The sequence below is a fragment of the Schistocerca nitens genome, chromosome 11 (assembly GCF_023898315.1).
Source record: "Schistocerca nitens isolate TAMUIC-IGC-003100 chromosome 11, iqSchNite1.1, whole genome shotgun sequence".
Classification (NCBI taxonomy): domain Eukaryota; kingdom Metazoa; phylum Arthropoda; class Insecta; order Orthoptera; family Acrididae; genus Schistocerca; species Schistocerca nitens.
In genome coordinates, this window is record NC_064624.1 from 133,039,694 (window position 1) to 133,050,291 (window position 10,598).

The 10,598-nt window shown below is 39.0% G+C and overlaps 1 protein-coding gene across 5 annotated transcripts in view; it reads right to left on the minus strand.

Moving 5' to 3' along the window:
• Positions 1-10,395, minus strand: part of LOC126213048 (uncharacterized) — a 372,240-nt gene extending 361,845 nt beyond the window's left edge. For all 5 annotated transcript variants that reach the window (XR_007541047.1, XR_007541048.1, XR_007541049.1 and 2 more), the window contains exons 1-2: positions 10,264-10,395; positions 8,686-8,775 (exon numbers count right to left, since the gene is read on the minus strand). The gene's annotated coding sequence lies outside the window, so the exon portion shown is untranslated. The remainder of the gene's footprint in view (positions 1-8,685; positions 8,776-10,263) is intronic.
• Between the last annotated feature and the right edge of the window lie 203 nt (positions 10,396-10,598).

The following is a 10,598-nucleotide window of genomic DNA, read 5'->3' on the forward strand; positions in this document are numbered from 1 at the left end:
GCAAATTTTAAATTTGTATTGGTAAATATTTTTGCTGCAAGCTGCACTGTTCAAGTTATCCCACAAATTATAAAAAAGGTAATCTTTAAACAACCCCTCCCCTCCACTCCAATGCACACCCATCACTGGACAGGATTTTCAGTATAGTTTACAGGACACTCATTCCTAGTAATGTGCAAAAATTTGTGACTACACAATTTCGTTCCCCTCATTTTCCTTCTCTGACTGGATTACATGGTGAATACACATTTTTGAGTCCCATCAGTAAATTTCTGCCAGTTTGTGAAAATTAGTTCGTAACACTGTTGGCATATTTTCAATGCCACCTGGAGATGTACATTTACAATGAAACGGGTTTTGGTGTAACAAATGTACTTGAAACATGGTTGTGGTGGTTGTTATTAACATTTAATACACCATGCAGTTAACTGTGTGAGAATATTAATACACGAACAATTGATTTGCCAGCATAAAATCTGGAGCAGGAGCATGAAAATAATTTCAAACATTTTTAATGAAAATTGTGACAGGCTATTATGGTTTAATTTTCAAGGAGAGGAATGGAAAGCCCTATAATTGAAGTAGCACATGAAGTGAAAGAAGATATCTCATGGTGTCTCAGCATTTTCTAAGGTTCAGCTCCAAGGTTACGCAGTGTTTAACCGAACTCATTACCTTTGATTCTAGAACTTCACAATTTTCAATTAATTTAAAAAGACTTATTTTAAGCTATCAGCGTTATAATCATATTTTAAAAGGTGTTTTCAAGCAAATGTTGAACATGGTAATCCGAATTAACTCATAAAGATATGAAAATGGTGAATAAGAACCTCATGCCAAAAACTAAATTGGCATAAAATAAATGCCAAAATAAGAATAAACTATCATTATTCTCATGACATACCATCTGTTAGATTTGCCAACTCACAATCAAACTGTCACTTCTCAAAGTAACCTATACATCCAGCTATGCTGTACATCAGTATGTAACAACAAAGAATAATTAATATTCAATGACTTTGCCAACTTACAACCAAGGAGTCACCTTACAACCTAATATATACTTTGGGCTATGGGACAGATCAGTCTGTCACAACAATCGTCATTATGCTTTAGCCACCCTATCAATATTTGTTATATTTACTTACTTTCCTAAATTTTTCCACATAGCTGAGTGTGGATTACGTTTGTGAAATTACTGGCAAAAGTAATCCCACACTGATACTTCATTTTTTAAAGTCTATAATGAAGCACATTTATATTTATTAAAATTCAAGTACAGGAATAACACCATTGCAACAGTTTCACTCTTGGGCCCATGAGTGAGTTTGCAGGCCAACAGCTGACAACACTCCAAATGGCTGCATTTTATCAAATTTCAAGTCATATGCAAATGAGGCTTCACAATTCACAAGTAGAAGGGCTTCAATTTTCTGTAATATTATTTACAAAAATGTGAAGTGAATTTAGGAGTTGGTTATGAAGAAACTTGTCAGTAATTGATGGTTTATAATATATTTCTAAAAATTATTCATTATGGAATTCAGGTATAGATCATCATCAGATGGCCTGCTATATTAACAACATAATGCAAAAATGTATAGAAATGCATTAATACAGACACGACGGTTTTGAAAACCAACATTACAATACTGTGACAAGTCCTTCCAGCTTCTAAGACCATGAAGTTACTGCATTCAAATAAAGCAATGCTGAGGGGACATACAGACAGCTAGCAGACAAATGAATATAATGGGGAACACTACATGAGTAACCTTCCTTGTACTAGATGGATTGGGAGTGACTGTGCTGCAAACTGCCAATACAGGAAGGTAAATCATAACTTTTTACCATGATTTATTTTACAATAATAACAAATATTTACACATTTAAATTAATGTCTATTTCATGCAAACATACAGGGAAATTAAACATATTGAAGGCAAGTAGTAAACAATAAAAAGAGTAAAGCAAAAATACACTACTGTTCATTGAAATTTCTACACCACGAAGATGATGTGCTACAGATGCGAAATTTAACCGACAGGAAGATGCTGTGATATGCAAATGATTAGCTTTTCAGAGCATTCACACAAGGTTGGCACTGGTGGCGACACCTACAACGTGTTGACAGGAGGAAAATTTCCAACTGATTTCTCATACACAAACAGCAGTTCACCGGCGTTGCCTGGTGAAACGTTGTTGTGGTGCCTCGTGTAAGGAGGAGAAATGCATACCATCACATTTCCGACTTTGATAAAGGTTGAATTGTAGCCTATCACAATTGCGGTTTATCATATTGCGGCATTGCTGCTCACATTGGTCAACATCGAATGACTGTTAGCAGAATATGGAATCGGTGGGTTCAGAAGGGTAACATGGTATGCCATGCTGGATCCCAACGGCCTCGTATCACTAGCAGTCGAGATGGCAGGCATCTTATCCGCATGGCTGTTACGGATCATGCAGCCACGTCTCAATCCCCGAGTCAACAGATGGGGACATTTGCAAGACAACAACCATCTGCACGAACAGTTTGATGACATTTGCAGCAGCATGGACTATCAGCTCAGAGACCATGGTTGCGATTACCCTTGATGCTGCATCACAGACAGTAGCACCTGAGATGGTGTACTCAACAACGAACCTGGGTGCACAAATAGCAAAACATCATGTTCTAGGATGAATCCAGGTTCTGTTTACAGCATCATGACGGTTGCATCCGTGTTTGGCGACATCGCGGTGAACGCACATTGGAAGTGTGTATTCGTCATCGCCATACTGGCATATCACCTGGCGTGATGGTATGGTGTGTCATTGGTTACACAGATGGCTCACCTCTTGTTCGCATTGACGGCACTTTGAACAGTGGACGTTACATTTCAGATGTGTTACGACCCGTGGCTCTAGCCTTCATTCTATCCCCGTGAAACCCTACATTTCAGCTGGATAATGCACGACCGCATGTTGCAGGTCCTGTACGGACCTTTCTCGATACAGAAAATGTTCGACTGTCGCCCTGGCCAGCACATTCTCCAGATCTCTTGCCAATTGAAAACGTCTGGTCAATGGTGGCCGAGCAACTCGCTCATCACAATATGCCAGTCACTACTCTTGATGAACTGTGGTATCGTATTGAAGCTGCTTGAGCAGCTGTACCTGTACACGCCATCCAAGCTCTGTTTGACTCAATGCCCAGGTGTATAAAGGCCCTTATTACTGCCAGAGGTGGTTGTCCTGGGTGCTGATTTCTCAGGATCGATACACCCAAATTGCGTGAAAATGTACTCACATGTCAGTTCTAGTATAATATATTTGTCCAATGAATACCCGTTTATCATCTGCATTTCTTATTGGTGTAGCAATTTTAATGGTCAGAAGTGTATTTAACCTTAGCATAAAATTGTAGTTACAAAGTAACTTGCAGTATAACTGTATTGATACAAAATCTACTCACCAAACAGCGCGAGGCGAACACAGATATAGAAGGTATTATGTATGCAAGCTTTCAGAGCCATTGGCTCCTCCTGGCAGAAGAATTGAAGGGGAAGGAAGGGAAACTAAGGAAAAGGATTGGTGGGTTCGTTGATTTGGGGGAGGAGGCCAAACAGCGAGGTCATCAGTTCCATCGGATTACGGAAGGATGGGGAAGGAAGTCGGCCATGCCCTTTTAAAAGAACTATCCCAGAATTTGCCTGAAGCGATTTGGGGAAATCAAGGAAAATCTAATCAGGATGCCCGGAAGTAGGTTTGAACCGTTTTCCTCCCGAAGGTGAGTATGCTGTGCCACCTCACTTGGTATGTAGGAAAAGGACTAGTAGGAAAAGGGGTAGAGTTCAGAGGAGTCACCTGGAACTCCATATCAGGGGCGAATTACCAGATGGGATGAGAAGGTAAGACTGATTGTTGGGAAATGCACTGGACAAGGTTTGAAAACCTGAGAGCTAAAAAGTGGAAAATAGCGCAATATGGAAGACAAAGATTACTGCTGAAACTTCATACACAAGTTAACAAGGGCGCTGTGTGTGATAGAGGTGGGAGGGGGGGGGGGGGCAGAAAAAAATATACACGTCAGAAAGTGAAAGATATAGAAAACTAAAATGTAGTGAAGAAAGGAATAGTTACTGTGAAGAAATGCAGAGACGGAAGAAATTAAGCTAAATAAGGGCCAGGTGGGTGGCAAGAACTGGGACATGTTGTAGTGCCAGTTCCCACCAGTGGAATCAGGAGACTGGTGTGTAGGGGAAGAATCCAGATGGTATGTGTGGTGAAACAGGCACCAAGGTCATGACTGTCATGTTGTAGCGCATGCTCTACAACAGGCTATTTTGTTTGCCAGTATACATCCTCCGTCTATGCCCATTCATCCTGATAACCTGGTGGTAGTCATGCCGATATAAAAAGCCAAGTAGTGTGCACGTAACAGCTAGTATATGACGTGTCATTTCACAGATGGCTCTACCTTTCATAGTATACGTTTTGCCAGTTACAGGACTGGTATACACGGTGGTTGTAGGTTGTTTTATTTCACTATGTTTACCTCACAAAACAGCACATACCAGATTTGTAGTAATGGGAGATGGGGAAGAAATGGGGAAGAAATTAGAAGAAATCATGAAGAAATTAAGGGTCCAGTTACAGGAACTAGGAAAAGACTGCATCTAAGCTGAAGTGTTTTGAGGTAATAAGTACTGAAGAATGATCAACATTTTATTCTCATTGCTGTACTAACTAATCAATGAAACAGTGAATGGTAACCGACTATGATTTTCAGCACTTTTGATTAGTTACTAGCTTAATTTGTCTTCTGTATTTTGCACAGTTACAAATGTATGATCTACCATTTTGTGATGCACACAGAGTCAAACAAAACAAGTTACAAAATAAGTGCTTTTTTATGCCCAAGTTAAATCTTTTGATATATAAGAAGATAGTATTTGTTCTTTCAGACATGACTTCCAAAAGAACAGATACCATCGGTGAGCATGCAGCTCGTTAGAATGAAATTACAATGAAATAAATACACTTAGCTGCATACAGGCGTTGATATATATCAACAGGGACAGATGAAAATGTGTGCCCCGACCGGGACTCGAACCCAAGATCTCCTGCTTACATGGTAGATGCTCTACATCTGAGCCACCGAAGACACAGAGGATAGTGCGACTGCAGCGGCTTATCTCTGGCACGTCTCCCGTGAGACCCACATTCTCAACTTATTGTACCGCACTATATTCATAGTGCTCCTGCCCATTATACTCATTAATCGTGGCGTTACTGCCGGCACTGTTTGTGCATCCACACGGAAGAAGATGGTCAAACGGCCACTGAGCCATATTTCACCTTTCTTTTGGACATTTGACCCTCTTCTGTGCGGATGCACAAACAGTGCCAAAACGGGAATCGGCAGTAAGACCACAATGATGCGTTCAATATGTTGTGTGCAGTAGTTTTATTCATTATTAAACCTACTCCTGCATTACCCCTATTTGATTTTGTATTTATAACCCTGTATTCACCTTACCAAAAGTTTTGTTCCTCCTGGCACCGAACTTCACTAATTCCCACTAGATCTAACTTTAACCTGTCCATTTCCCTTTTTAAATTTTCTAACCTACCTGCTCGATTAAGGGATCTGAAATTCCACACTCCGATCCGTAGAATGCCAGTTTTCTTTCTCCTGATAACGACGTCCTCCTGAGTAGTCCCCGCCTGGAGATCTGAATGGGGGACTATTTTACCTCCAGAATATTTTACCCAAGAGGACGCCATCATCATTTAACCATACAGTAAAGCTGCATGCCCTCTAAAAAATTAAGGCTGTAGTTTCCCCTTGCTTTCAGCTGTTCGCAGTACCAGCACAGCAAGGCCGTTTTGGTTAGTGTTACAAGGTCAGATCAGTCAATCATCCAGACTGTTGCCCCTGCAACTACTGAAAATGCTGCTGCCCCTCTTCAGGAACCACACATTTGTCTGGCCTCTCAACAGATACCCCTCCGTTGTGGTTGCACCTATGGTACAGACATCTGTATCTCTGAGGTATGCAAGCCTCCCCACCAACAGCAAGGTCCATGGTTCATATGTTTTATTCTGCGTTTAAGTTGGCATGAAATATATCTTAACTTAAATGTGTAAAAACTTCTGTTCTTATTGTGAAACATCTTGGTATGAAGTAATGGCTTACTATCCCATATTGGCAGGCTGCAGAGCCACCACTCATATGCCATCTAGCATAAGTGAGGTTAGTTATGTAGTGATGAGGGCCACTGTATTCATTCTTCTGCTAGATGTGTATACGCCATCTCAGCATTTCCTTCTTTACGTGAATGAAGTAACTTCATGGTATTATATGTCTAAAGACTTCTGTATCATAGCACTGTAATTATAGTGTATTGTAGTATGTATTTAAGCGATAAAAATATGAAATTTGGTTTTCACACCTTTACACTCATATTAATACATCTCTATACACTTCGACATTTAACTATATATATATATATATATATATATATATATATATATATATATATGACTGTAGTATCTGTTCCCAAAAGAACAGTTACCGTGGATGACCATGCAGCTTTGTTAGAAATGAAATGATAATTAAATGGACACCCTAGCTACAAACAGGGTTGGTGTACTTCATTGTGGACATGTTGAAAATGTGTGCCCCGACCGGGACTCGAACCCGGGATCTCCTGCTTACATGGCAGACACTATCCATCTGAGCCACCATGGGCACAGAGGATAGTGCGTCTGCAGGGACTTATCCCTTGCACGCTCCCCGTGAGATCCACATTCCCAACATGTCCATACCACTACATTCGTAGTGCGCCTAATAGATGTTTGCCCATCATACTCATTACTCGTGGCAGATTAATCTACTAAGTCCCGTACGAGTTTGGGCATAGCGTGTGCGTTCACACAAGAAGGTCAATGGCCGGGAAGCCATATTTTAACTATATATATGATGGTAGTATCTGTTCCCGAAAGAACAGTTACCGTGGATGACCATGCAGCTTTGCTAGAAATGAAATGATAATTAAATGGACACCCTAGCTGCAAACAGGCATTGGTGTACTTCATTGTGGACATGTTGAAAATGTGTGCCCCGACCGGGATTTGACCCGGGATCTCTTGCTTATATGGCAGACGCTCTATCCATCTGAGCCACCGTGGGCACAGAGGATAGTGCGTCTGCCCACGGTGGCTCAGATGGATAGAGCGTCTGCCATATAAGCAGGAGATCCCGGGTTCGAATCCTGGTCGGGGTACACATTTTCAACATGTCCACAATGAAGTACACCAATGCCTGTTTGCAGCTAGGGTGTCCATTTAATTATCATTTCACTTTGACATTTGCAGTATAAAAACGAGTTGTTAATTTAGTAGGTCATCTGGCAAAGGGGTTACACCAAAAACACAATATGAAAATAAAGGAATTCCATTACCACCTAGTTATTACTTTTTGCGAACTGTCAGCCTTTTATAGAATCACATTAAAAATTGTTAGATATGACTGCATGTCTCACTATTGATTTTCATTCGTAGTTACAATAATCCATGTGTGATCTCATGACTGTCACACTTTTACTGACAACACAAACCTTCATTTTGCACCCATTGGACTGCATAATTAACTCCTAATGATATTTATCAGAAACTGAACTTTACAGCTGTTGCTTGTGCCAGAGCCTTTTTTATGTATTCAAAGACAGCTTTTGATGTAGACTGCAATGAAACTAACTTCTCAGACAAGTGATCTTTTCAAACTCAATTCCAAATTAATTATTTTCATTTAGAAGGGAACACCTAACAACAACAACTAAATCACAATTTCCATGTAATGTAATAATGCACTAACTGTGCTGATTCAATTTATAAACTTCTTTACATTACTGATGTTCACCACAGGGTGACCATTCTTCTACTGCACATTAAGAGTTTACATTTAAAAGAAGCATAACAAATCAGAATAAACCCTTTCTATGCTAACATACCATGAATTCCATTGAGTGGTGCATTATTAGTTTATAGACATTTAATAGACTCTCCTCTCCACCTCTCCAATGTGAGGTTCTACACAAATCGTACTTTAATGTAGTGTTATGAAATGTCACGTTTAATATCAACACACAGAGTTCCTATGGGGCAGCCACATTATTGCTCACACAGTGGGTTCGGAACAGTTAAAAGTTCCATCATCTGGTGTAAAAAGTAAAATCAATTAACCATCTGAGATCATCTTCACCCCAATGTTGTCGAAGAACAATAGTTCAAAAGAGCAAAAGGGGGACAAAGTCCATAAAAATTGCTCCCCCAAAAGAAAGATTTTATGGAATTTATGTTCCCTCATCCTTCTTTTAGTCTTTTGACAATTTTTGTCCCATGAAAACATTGGGGTTCAGATAACGTCAGATGGTTAAATTATTCTGTTTTTTTACACTACATGATAGAAATTTGACTGTTGTGAAACCAGTCGTGTATGCAATAAAACATTGTTGATTCATGATTATTGTGCAATTTATTCATTTTACATAATTAAATCAACAGATAACCGTATTATTATTATTATACTGAATTTATCATGCTTCCAGCAACATAACATGAATTATGCTTACTAACACACCATCCTGCACACAGAAATTAATGAACAGCAGTGAGAAACACAAGGAAGTCACTCACCGTGGTGCCTGGCTCAACACACATCTCATCTGTTTTTTCTTCTTTGACTGAAATGGTTTTCAAATTGTCCAGAACTACAGTTTTGTATATCTGAAAAACGAGGGCTCTCATAAGAACACTCATTAAATTTACAACCCTGTACTGGCCACAGGAAATAACTTTAACAATTGGTAGGACACAAAATGTTCAATGGAAAAACTGATTCACAACTTTCTTGTTATAACATCACAAAACAAAGTAAAAGGATTTTTTAAAAAGAAAAGCTTCAGAATTATGATCAACGAAAACAACTGAGATACTAAAGTAAATTCACCAAATCCAAATAAAACCATTTATTACAATACTACTTATGAAGGAGAAAAAGATAAGATGGCTCTTGAAATCTTGCTAGATAAATATTGAACCTAATTTATTTTGGGCCTATACTGCAACCCATAAGGTTTATAACCGTATTCTTATTAACAATGGTAAGGACAGAATGTAATTCGTACTGTGAACCAGATTTTCCATCAGAAAATTTAATATGCATTTTTAACACACGGTTTGTTTGAAACTTTCTTCATACGCATTTTCATGGTTTTATACCCACTACTGCAGTGCTGCAACCCTTATGAACTCACTAAAGGGAAAAATAACCACACACACAGCTGTTCACATACTGTACTGAGAAACAACTGATGTTTGATTAACACCAACATTTAACACATGTTCCCTCACAAACTGACTTACGTTTCCTCTGTCGTGCGTACCACTGATGACGAATCTTCTATTCTCTGATATTGAATAATGGACTTAGAGAAAATACACGTACTAGCAGCTCTCACTGAACCTATTTCGTTTGTTACACATCTCCAAAAACCCTGTTGCTAAACGTTTTTACGGAAGTACACTGAAACATGCCTATTACTATGTTCTTCTGTCAATACACGATTTAGCGATCTGTGGAGCGGTACGAACTGGTGAATGCTCGAAGCACACTAAATGGCCACAGCAAATGCAACAGAATTCGGCTTTTCCTTTCATCCAAACGTAACAATTCACGAAATTATGTAACTGCCGTGGGAAGCTTTAATCTGAAAAATTTAGCAACACGAACCAATGGCTCATGCTACAGACGGAGGGAGCTCTACATCAGATCACAGCAAACACACTTACTGTTCCTCGTTAACAGACATCACAGCCCATGGGCTAGGCAACTCACCATAACGATACTAATATAGGTAGTAAATGTGCGACATTCACTGTGCATTTCTTCTGGTCAATAACGAAGTATTGAACACTAACTTTGACTTTCTCTCTCTGGACAAACACAACCTGAAACATTTGGCAATCAAACGCAATCTCAGTATATTACAGAAGTCGCCAGTGGTGACGCAACCACTACCTTTCAGGCACGGAATAAAATTTCTTTGAAGTATGCCCAGTAAAAAACATTACACTAATAAGCACTGTATTAGTATAGTTAACATAACACGGAGGCATTTATTGCTTCTCAAGAGCAAACAAACTATAATATAAATTCTGCATTAATGCTGTTTCAAAATACATGGTTATAAATTTCAGTAGCTTATTTCTTACCTAGAGGCATTAAGTCACGTATTGCAACTTTTTTTTTCTTTTTTTATATACATAGAACAGTTAATTCCACAGAACAACAAGAAAATTTTAATTCTTAAAATACAAAACTGAAAACACTGTTCTCAAAGTAGTTCACTGTGAAAGAATCTACTATCAAGGATGCTTCACAACCTTGCATACAATGTTGTTGCTCTGCCAGAACGGGCGCCCTATCTACTGCTCACGCGCTTTCCGTCAGTGAAATGTGTTTTATTCATTTCATAACTTACACAGTTTCAGAACTTATGTCTGAGATACAGGAGACATGTCAAGGTTACAATTTCCTTTTTTTGAAA